This window comes from Drosophila melanogaster, chromosome 3L (genome assembly GCF_000001215.4).
Source record: "Drosophila melanogaster chromosome 3L".
NCBI classification, from domain to species: Eukaryota; Metazoa; Arthropoda; class Insecta; order Diptera; family Drosophilidae; genus Drosophila; species Drosophila melanogaster.
In genome coordinates this window covers 19,555,295-19,566,565 of record NT_037436.4, presented here as the reverse complement: position 1 = coordinate 19,566,565, position 11,271 = coordinate 19,555,295, and the positions used below count along the sequence as shown (strand labels likewise).

General features: G+C 41.8%; 3 long non-coding RNA genes and 1 other non-coding gene across 4 annotated transcripts; 2 read left to right on the top strand and 2 right to left on the bottom strand.

Moving 5' to 3' along the window:
• Window positions 1–32: 32 nt before the first annotated feature.
• On the bottom strand, window positions 33–3,930 carry lncRNA:CR45916 (long non-coding RNA:CR45916). Its single transcript, NR_133280.1, has one exon. It is a non-coding gene; the product is annotated as a long non-coding RNA:CR45916 (long non-coding RNA).
• On the bottom strand, window positions 1,358–1,435 carry mir-9a (mir-9a stem loop). Its single transcript, NR_048299.1, has one exon. It is a non-coding gene; the product is annotated as a mir-9a precursor RNA (primary transcript).
• A 1,445-nt stretch (window positions 3,931–5,375) lies between the features above and the next one.
• Window positions 5,376–5,746, top strand: lncRNA:CR44676 (long non-coding RNA:CR44676). Its single transcript, NR_125007.1, has one exon. It is a non-coding gene; the product is annotated as a long non-coding RNA:CR44676 (long non-coding RNA).
• A 3,617-nt stretch (window positions 5,747–9,363) lies between these two features.
• Window positions 9,364–11,033, top strand: lncRNA:CR44677 (long non-coding RNA:CR44677). Its single transcript, NR_125006.1, has 3 exons — window positions 9,364–9,806; window positions 10,008–10,345; window positions 10,529–11,033. It is a non-coding gene; the product is annotated as a long non-coding RNA:CR44677 (long non-coding RNA).
• The last annotated feature ends 238 nt before the right edge of the window (window positions 11,034–11,271 follow it).

Here is an 11,271-nt window from a genome sequence, read left to right as displayed (position 1 = left end):
TATTGCCAACACATTCATATAGCTACTATATTCAAAAACTCTCTCTCGGAGACAACGCCTATATGAACTTGTAGGAGAGATCGGAAACCGACCAATCGAATGGCAAAAGTCGCGGAAATTCCCACCATACATCATCGGCTATATATGAATCCGAGCTCCAGCTCCAACTCAGTGATCACCCCTATATCTATGTGCTGGAACAGGCGCTACGGGAGTGTAAGTGAATCAGCCGGTATAATGCCACACGATTCGATGCCAAACGATCGTCTGAGCCACCTTAGCAATTTGCTTTTGGGCCCAGACCGAACGAACAGATGTCGAGTTGTGCTTTTGCTTTTTGCGTCTGTGATAACCACCGGGCATATGGCCCAAACTAATTTGCATAGTCGTCGTTAGTCATATGCCTATGACTATTGTCGAGATCTGTGAACTTCAACTTGGCAGTGAAAGCAAGATCGCTGCGAGCTGAGCCACGTTCTTGCCGAATAGAAATATCTAGGTACATTAAGATGCTCTTACTTTATACGTTTATTGCTTCCAAATGGTATACTTTAAGCTGTTTTGTTTAAATATGCCGTTAGTTATATTTTTTTATACCATATTAATTTTACTTCGATTTAAATTTAATATTCACCCTTTTTAAACTATTATACGAGCTGAAAGAGAAATATTAAAACTTAAGACTTTGGTTTAAACCGAAAATTTATACATGTGTAATCTGTATTGAGCTTTCTATTAAGCTGATCAATTGAAGTGTAGATATATAACTTATTGCACGCTATTAATTACTATTTATTAATACATATGTTATTTGCTTACTTTCCGAGTTTATGGTGTTTACAAGTTATTATAGTTCGACGGCTTTAAGAGTGGTTTTCCTCTAAAGTTCCTAGCTATGTTGTTGCTATCCGAAACTTTTCAGCTTGCCGTTATTATCTTGAGTGCCTGCAAATGATCTTTCATATCGATTTCAATGAATCAGTGTTCATCAGGTGCTCATTAGCAACGTCATTGACTGCTGTTCGTGGGGTCAGTCCTCCGCGCTTGTCTTTTCCACCTCTTTTGCTGTTCGCAGGGGGTAAAACAACTCCATGCAAAGGTCGTATCTATAAATCAAGGCAAAACAAAAGAGGAGAGATACGAAACGATTCGAAACTTAAATACTAAAACTTACTCGTTTGTACGCGGTGGTTTTTTTGCTTGCCAAAGCAGTTGGCCGTAAAGCCAAACTGCAAAATCATAAACATGCATGGTGTACATATGGGTTTATACTAATAGTACGCTTATTTTGATGTGTTTCCTCAATGTTAAGTATACGCAATGTGGGCCTCGTTTTTGGCTGTCTCGCTGGGCAGACGCTAATATTAACTTCGGTAAGCTAGCTTTATGACGTTATTTATCACTCATACAGCTAGATAACCAAAGACAACATAGCACCCTGTATATAGAGTCGATTGTGTAACACTGCAGATGGTTGAAAGGGAAAGGAAAGTGGCCTCCTCTTTTGTTAAATTTGATGAACGCTTATTTCGCCTCACTTTTTTTTCGCTTTTGGTGCCCAGGGTTTATTTTTATTTTGTCTATTATTTATGTTAAGTGCTCGCTAGCCCCATGGACATTCACTCGATTGCTCGTTTCACCGACTTGTCGCCCACTCACGCACACAATCTAATTTCCCACAGACATATATGTCGTCATTGTTGTTTTGGATTTGGTTTTGGCTTTTTGTGTCTTATACAAGTGTGTTTTTGCGCAGGCGTCGCCGCTGCGAATGCATTGGGAAATGCAACGTGGAATTTGTATGCATTTTGCATAGACTGCGCAACGAGATAATGGTCGGAAAAAGGTCAAAGTTGGACGAGCGCGCGTTCGTCCAGAACCAGAAACGGAATTGAAAACTCGATGCCATGGGAAGAAGCGAGGAGCTGCAATGATTTTCCCTCGCTCCAAGAAATATTCCCATAAATATGCACGCTACGACGATCAACAATTATGCCCACCAAAACGAGACCCGACCCATTCTTACTCTACTCTTACTCCCATCGCATTCTCAATGTTTCGGTTGGTCAAGTGACTGTAACTGGAACGACGGAAGACATAGTCGCAGTCCAAGACGGTGACGAAGGCGAAGACGAAGACGGAGGCATTGGAGGGTGGTGGTGGTGGTGGGTTTAGTTTGGGTTTGGTTTTGGGTTTGGGTTTGGGTTTGGGCTTGGACTCGGACTCGGACCTGCATCGGCATTATAGCGCCGGGCCAAGTCAGTAAGTGAGTAAGCCAAGTGAACGGCTGAGTGGCCTTAGCCAGGTCCACAAGTCTACAAGTCTACGGCTTGCTAGACGAGCGTTCCGTAACGCAAGTTCCCACAATTATGCGCCTCGCTCGACTCCACAACTCCTCGCCCCGACTCGCACACATACTCGTGCACCACTCTCTACTGGTAATAATCGCTGGAACATAAAGTGGCGGAAAATGTTGAAAAGCACCCAAGCAGCCAGGCGAATTTTCTGAATGTCTTACTTCACTGTCTTACTCTACTCCACTTCACTTCACTTCACCATTTTGTGCGCCTGCCTCAAATTGTGCAATGTATATTGTGTGACGACAGTAGCCAGCCACTTACGATCTGCGATCCATTCAAAAGGCTGAAGTACGAATGACTTTTAGGAAACATTCAAAGTCTGGGGACGCAGTTCCAGATCCAGATGAAACGCTAACTGGCTTAATGAAGGGTTCTTAAAGGTAGTTAGTTACACAATGCCAACTTATATTATTTAGCAAAGGGCTACGCTTCAAGAGAGGAAGTTAACCCACGTATTTACCCAAGATTCAAGTGAGGAATATATAAATTATCTGCAAGGGCTTCAATCCTATCACGCAGTACCATGAATCCCACGCCATTTATATTATAAGTTAGTGAGTAATACAAAGTCCCCTGATTTTCGCTCTCCAGGCAAATCTTGAATTAATAGCCATCTGTAATGCACTCAGCTAGTGACTGTTTCTATATAGCCTTCCATTGAATTTTCTTCTTTGCACTTGCAGTGAGTACACCTGGAGATAGATCTCACCATATAAGCTCCAATCCCAACGAATCTCTCGACTCGAGGCGGTGACGTAAATTACAGAATCAACATAATATCCATACCAAATATAGATGCGAGTTGACGCCTAGTCGCTGACCGCAAGTCGTAGTCAAATAGTTCCAAGAACAAATCACACATCACGAGAAATGGAGGGGTATGTACTATATATCAGCATATTCAAATGGAGCTATTCGACTGGGCGAGATGCCGCCGCTGATTGGGGCCACAAAAGAGCCGAAAACGGAGACTTTGCCTAGGCCTAGATCGCAGATCTTAGCATATATGTACATATAGGAAGCTGATTACCAAATCGATTTCGAGTAGCCGCGGAACACGTTTTTCTGCGGCCCCAGCCAGAAAATCAAGAGTTTACCGTGAATATGAGATGAGGCAGATGACGATAGCGCTATTGAAAATTCTGCAAGCGTGTGTCGCTCCTACAGAGCCGGATGTCTAAAGAATTTGCTCACGATCTACTATACGTACCTTCTATCATATATAAGAACGCTGGTGTGTGTGAGTGTGTAAGTGTGTGCGTATGTGCCTGTGGGGTTATATCAAACAGCTGCGAATGCAAATGACATACCCAGATATCTTGAGGCTGGAGAGGAAACGACGAACTGAATATGGAACTTGGAAATGGAGTTGTGTTGAACGGTGGTGGCGCGATCTCCGAGCATTTCACACCGAATCGGGCACTAAACTGCACTGGTTTTTCTGATCTCGATCTCTGATTCGGCCAAGTGCGACTCTGGTCTCCAAAGATTTGAGATTTTTCAAGATTTTGGCTCTGGCACCGGATTGCTTTAGCACACACCTTCAACGCCGCCAAACGCTTCTAAACTAAATTCAGTTTTGGTAAAAATGCGACAAACGAGCTCCAGATCAGCTTCTTGAGACGTCCGACGTCGACGTCGGCGCAGCCATACAGTACATAAGGCCGCTGCCAGGTATCTCGTCGGTGTGAGCCGCTTCTGCATTGGTGTGCCGATGATCCGATCGCTTACCTGTAGCGCCGACTGCGACGCCGGCAGCGTTGTTACCTGATTTTCGGGTTTTTGTTTTTGCCCTGCGAGCGGGGAGCGACCCATGATTTCCCGCCAAATGAGAGGCACACAGGTAAGACAGGTAAGGGTAGGAGACAAGTACAAAGCCTGCTTGCCCAGGTGCCACTGTATGTGTGAGTGTACCTCTCTTCGCGTCGATGTGTGGGTGCGGCAAGGTGTACGTACCACACACGTACACGGGGCATACTCCACCGACTTATAGCTGGCTGAAAGACGTTGCCTAACAATTGTCTATGTGGCTGTGGCTAAAGCTATTGATTTTAGATTTCTACAATGCGGGTGAAAAATGCTCAAAATTATATTGCACGAAAGCTGAAATTATAAAAGCTGCCATTACAATCAACCCATACAGGGTGAGCTATTCGAAAAGTTTAGTGTACTTCAAGATAACTCTTAAGATAAATTAAAATTAGGAAAATACATAAAATGCTGATTCTCTACTTAGAAAACGAAATGGTTTAATGGATTTTGTATTTCACCCTTTATTAGGATTGTGAAATAGGAGATTTTATTCTTACTTGTACATAAAAAACTAACATGTTTTACGTACATGTGTATCTAAAGATTCCTTAGTGGTTGTTGTTTAATTTTGAATATATTATTAATTTAGTTCATTGCAAAAATACAAACTGAAACCCTGTTAAGCACATAAAAGTAGACGATTTCTGGTTGTGTTTTTGTCCTCGACAAATTTGTTGTCGGGTTGACTTTTGCCAAAAAATATACAGCCCGAAAAAGCCACAGAAAATAAAAAACACGGCAAAAACCCAAAAATAAAATGAAAGAAGCCCGCAAATGCCAAGAGAAACTTGATCAAGAGTTAAGAGGTCGGCCGAAAGTTGTCCATCTGACTTAGCCGGGTATCTTGCTCCTCTATAAAGAGGAGTGTGAAAATTAACAGCTGATCTTAGATATGGATACGGCCAAGAGATCCATTTACGGATTGACGTACTCAAGTGGGAATTAAATTAAAAATCATAAGCTATTGCTATGGGCGTATAATAATATTAAGTTTGATTATCAAATCAATTTATTTATAAATTTATAAATAAATATAAAAATGTTGAATACCTTTACCAAATGAAATCTTTATAATTTTTACAGTGCTTAACTAAATCTAAAATAATCCTTGAAACAGACATTCCAAAATGAAAGGTATGGTGTGACATCTGTTTGAAGGCATTTTCAACAGAAAGAAAGCAAGATAATCTTTATTCAAGGCATGCACAATCCCAAAGGAAATATCCCAGTGCGGATCATCCCTTGTTCCTGGCAAATCCTCACTTGTTTAAAAGATCCCACCTGAACATACCCATTTCGGACAACTGCTGCTGAGAACCCACGTACATCACGCAATCAACTGTAGCGCAATGGCCACGCAACAAGCAGCAAAGAATAAAAAAATCACTTTTATGGCAAAGATCAAACTGGCAGAAAAACAACAGCGACGTCGAAAAATACGTTACCAAGGTAGTCCGACGACGATCGCTTCGGTTGCCGTTGCACTGAGAATTTTTTTTTAATTTTTAGATATATATTTCATGCATATCACTTAACAAAAAAATAAAATGCTCTTCTTAAATAACCTCAAACGTAAAAAAATGTTTTGATGTTTTCACTTCTTTACCAATGCCATACCAACAACTACTTTTCCCAGTGTACTGCTGCTGCTGTGGCAGCGACAACGACAGCAACATCCACATCAATAGCAGCAGCAGCAGCAGCGACAACAACAGCAGCAACAGCGACAGCAAACAGCAAAGAAATGGCCGTTAAAGTTGCCAGGCAAATGGCAAAAGTCAGGGGCGTAGCTCCATCCAGGGTTTGCCCCACTGTTCCAGAAGACCAGCGGAGGCACTAGCTCCCCCTTTGAGCGATACGTGAGCAGTTCCCTTGGCACGTTTTTCGGTTTTTTCTCCTTGTTTAATTTTTTTCTTGATTTCTTCGTGTTTTTTTTTTTATATTTTTTGGCGTGGCCGACGACGCCCGTTTGCCATCATAAAAGAAGTCAATTGAATTTAAATTTAAAGTACATAATGGCCAAGTGAAGGAGTTGAGTTGCTCGAACCGAATGGAAAGGGGGGAGGTGAAGAGTGGTGAAGGCAACGCTGCCGCCTTTCGAATTTCACAAAGTCAACCGTGTGGTTTTTGTTGCTGGACTTGGCTTTTTGCTGTTGGAGCCTCAAACTCTTAGTTGTTGTTGTTGCAGTGGTTGTCTGTGTGGGATTGAAAACTATGTATAGAGATATATGTATGTATATTTAGTTATTTATGTATTTCATGTACAAGGCCCAGGCACGCAAGGCTTTTGGCTTTCAAGCCAGAGATATGTCCATGTGTAGTTGTGTCCATTGCTCTTTTGATTTAAACGTGCTTAAATTTAAAGATCAAATTGCTTGGGTTTCGTTTTTATTTTCCGCTTTCGGGGGAACTTTTTCGGGGGTGGGCTATTTAGCGGTAGGCCCAGGAATTTTAAATCGTAGACAAGCAAAACCGCAATAATCGGGCAGGAATTGTGTAGAAATAAGCAATCGCTGCAGTGAGTCAGAGATTGAAATGTCGTTTTTTGTTGGCGGATATGGTTAGTAATTTATTTAGAAAGCCAGAGATTCGAGTGCACCCACAGATTCAGAGGCTGACACACATTTTTCAGCTTTATTCGCATTTCGCCCACCGCTTGGATAATTTCGCTGGAAAAAGATGATTAAGTGATTAGGGACTTTTGCGGCTAACATTCGAAAACGAAAGACTTAGGCAACGAACTTGTCCATAACCTATTGACATTATGACGCGGAAAGGAGGAGGCTTCTCCCTTTCCCTCTTTCTCTCTCTATCTCTCTCTCTCTCTGACTAGCTCTCTCCCACTCATTCACTTGCATCTCGCTGGCTTCGGTTTGGAAATTTGCATTGTTTGCCTACGTTGCGACCTCCCGATTTGTCTGCCTGCCAAGCAAACGTGAGATGAGTTGGGGTTTGCTCATTTGCCGCCTTTCTGCCTCCGCCGCTGGGAACGTGCAGAGAAAATATTTGACTTTTTGCGCACACAGTTATGGATATATAAATATGTCAAAAGTTTTGTTTGCCTTTCTGTCGCGGCCATTGTGGGAAAGTGTAAGGTTCTGGGCCCGAAGCTCTCGGAAGACAGTTTGCCGAAGATCTTATCGGTGGATGTGTAATTAATTGCTTAGGGGCTTGCCTGGGCATCGTATTTGGTGGCAGAGCTAAATAATTTTACAATTAGCAGCATTAACTGAGCAGTGCTGTTTGGGAATTAGTACTGAAATGATTTCTTTAATGCTTTTGACTTGGTCACCATGGGCCAATATATATACGTTAAATTTAAAAACCTGATATTAGTTATAACATTTACTACATAATTTTTAGGACTGACATATATCGACTACCATATATCCAGCTAAGTTCTCTAAGTCTCAAACAAGTTTACCAACATTTAAACATAGAATCCATTCACTTTGGGCTCTATCGATTTCTAGATCATTTCACAATTCAAAGACCCGGCATGGCCATTGTCCGAGATCTCCAAATGACCAGGTTTATAAGCATATACCAGTGGAAACCAGTTGGTCCGACTAGAGGAGCCAAGCCCCTGGGGTGGGAGCTTACTTAGGCCCCTCTAAAAGCATACGCATAGCCAATGGTCGGGGCCATATTTACACTCTCTGTCCGAAAACCCCTATTCAGCCGGAGCCAGAACTAATAAAACTCATTAAACCAAACATATTTGGGCCAAGACAAAGCCCTCTGTCTATGCCCAATTTGAATAATCTCCTACACAGAGAGCAGACTATGGCCACATCAAATGGGAAACTGGATGGCGGCCAGACCCCGAGAGTCAATAATCTGATTGGGGAGGCGAGTGAGAACAACGTTCAATTAAAAGCAGAACCCAAATTAATGAAATGAAAATAAAAATAAATTAACCAAGGCCTGAACTCGACTTCAAATCTGAACCGAATCCGAATCCGAACCCGAAAGAAAGCGGCCGTGCGGCGAAACCAACCAAACCAGCAGCCTCTGAAAAAGAGAGAATCAAAATGATAACTTTTCAGTTCGGAGCGAAACTGTACCCCCCTGTTCGGCATCGGCATCGGAATCGGCATTGGCATGGGCATGGGCATTATAATGATCACCGAGATCATGATGATGCTGCGTGAAAGAGGAAGAACACAAAAGGTGGCTGTGGAACCCAAACCCAAACTTCCACCGGCAAATGGCCAAGATCGATACAATTTTCGAGCACCATTCGGGTTTTCGGACACCAAAAGTCAGAGAACAGTAACAATGCCGAGCCACAGATACAAAGATACCCAGATACATATGGCTACATACATACGTATGTATATAGCTATATGGCTGTGTGGCGGCCATAAGGCGGGGGACTGAGACAAAGTCACCTTTTTGGTTATACAGGGAGAGACACAAGACGTGGAATGGGAACAAGATCATTGCATTTTTGCTGGCTGCTGGCTGTTTTTTGTTTTTGTTGCAGCCCCGAAGCCAGTTTCGCCCCAGCCTGGTAACAAGTTTGACTGAAAATTCTAAAAATAATGCCGGCCGGTTTGTCGTTTCCAAAAGAAAATCAAAAACACACAAAAAAGGGGGAATACGTAAAGAAAGAGTGGGCACAACTCCAGAGATGGTGCATCTGTAGGCGAGTGTGTGTGAGTGAAGGGTAGAAAAAAATAACCAACAGAAAAAGTAACATTTCGAAGGAAGGGACTAAGGATGCCAAGTGCCAAGTCACTCGATTTGGCTTACAGGCAGCTGCAATTGGTCCAGGGATGGACCACGATTCACAGGTGATTACCACTAGTGAATCTTTTTTCGTTTGGAAAATTTTTATATTTTATATACATATGTATATAATAATGTTTTCATACCAACATTATCATTTTCTAGCTCAAAAATACTTTTATTATTATTTTATTTTTTTTAGGATTATTTTTTATCAGGTTCAAGATATATGTTCAGAGAATAGCAACGCTAAATAAATTACTTTGCAAGTATTTAGGTTATTAAATAAATTACCGACTTTTGTTGTACGTGAAAACTTTAATAAAATATTTTAACAGCAATATTTTTAAGATATATTTTATTTTAATTTGTATTAACAAACAAAAGCAGCGAAACATATATCCCGAATTGATAACTAGTCTCCTTTTTATACCATGATGCTGCAGCCCTGAAGCTGACCGATGTTGCATCTTTCCTCTGCAGCGCCAAACCAATCTCGGGCCAAATCCCTAACCAGTCCGGCTGGCTTTGGTCATGAGTCCCTAGTGCCCAGTGCCTGGGCCCTGATGATCATGACGCTGCTAAATGTTGCCGGTGGTGCCCAGCATGGGGCAGGGGCAGCCGGTTGAGTCTGTGGTGCTGTCCCCCCTCCTCAGTCCTCAGCGCTTGTTTGCAACAAGTAACGAGCAGAGGAATCTGTATGGACGCACATACATATCTGCGGCAGTGTTTGCCGGGCCAAAGACTTGCTTACCTGCGGAGGCCGAGCTACCTGTGTCCAGGTAGGCGTATGCATGTGTGCCTATGCCCTATCCACATCCTTCGTCTCTGCAGTGGATGCAGCAGCCAGCGGTCAGCGGAGGCAGCGCAGCATCGGCAGCGAACCATCATTATGTTCAGGTATACACGTCTATATGTGTACATATACATATACACACTTTATATAAGGGCCAGCAGATTGTGATTGTCTCTCCTGGTATGACTCGGCATCTTGCTCTTGGTTATGGGGTAGCTAGGCGTCGGGCTCTTCTGCCATTGCTTAATGGTTTTAGGAAATCGAAAATTAAATAATTTATCTCGATTTTATGACGTTACAAGCAGGTTTTGATGCCCCCCGTTCCCATCCAGCACGCGATAAATCTCCGGCTTACAATCAGGAGAAATGCTGCCAGAACAAAAGCCCACATCCATTGCGATGACTTCGGCTTGCCGGTGATTTGAATAGCCACAGTTCTAGTGCCACAAAAAGAACGATGCTGCCAGTGGTCCCTGACCCTCGTCGTAATCAAAGACGGCCAGTGAATCAACCGAGGAGGGGGGCTATTTTTGTAAAACCCCAACTCGACTTGCTCATTATTTTGCCGCTTTTTGGCTGGTCATCGCTCTCAAGTGGCTCATTCGGGTCGAGATTGATTCGAAAGAAAGGTGCAGAGAAAGTGGTAAGGAAGCAGTGGACTTGGACCAAGTGGGTTGTTGCTGGACCTTGGCTTAAACACGGAAAAAAATCGGTGACTCTTTGAGTAAAACTATGCTTTTATATAATAAGATATATGCTTATAAGCAAGAAGTTTGTAATTTGCATTAACTGATTCTAACGCTCATTATACGCATCCTATTTTCAGTTACAAGCTACTCGGCTTTCAGATACTCATTACACAGCTAAAGGAAGGAAGGCAAAATTATTAATTAATGATAGAAATAACTAATTCGAAACGATATCAAAATATTTAAAAAGCTAATGTATTTGTATATGAGTTTTTAAAGGTGTACTGATTTTTTGTTAGGGGAAATGAATTGACTTGTCTCTCTGGTCGCTTGTGCTCGGATCGTCTGCGATTGATGGAAAAGTTTTCGGCTTAATTTTACCAGGCAGCTGGTACAGTTTTGATAATGGCCAAGATACTTTGTGGTCATTTGGATGTGGCTTAAAGTTGTATATATATAGGTATACTCTGCGAAACGTTGAAGACATTTCATCTAGTCACTAAATCTTACTCAACTGTCACTCGATTTAGAAGCTGTTTTGTTTACTGAAAATTTTCATCCTGTACGCATTTGCAAAATGTTTGTGCCAAACTAAATGTCTCGAAACATTCAGTGCATTCTTTTTAACTATATTTTCATATGAAAATTGTTCGTTTGTCTTATTGTTCAAATTTTATTAAACTTGAACTATTAAGGTTAAAATAATATCGGCCTTAGAACTGGATTCGTACATAAGAAAATAAAAAAAAAAAAACATATGGCCTAAGGTATACATATAAACACACATATAGTGGGCAGGGAGAATTTTAAAAGTTCTCTTGATATAACTTTACCTATTTATATATTGGTAAAAAATAATAAAAGAAAAATATCAAATGAT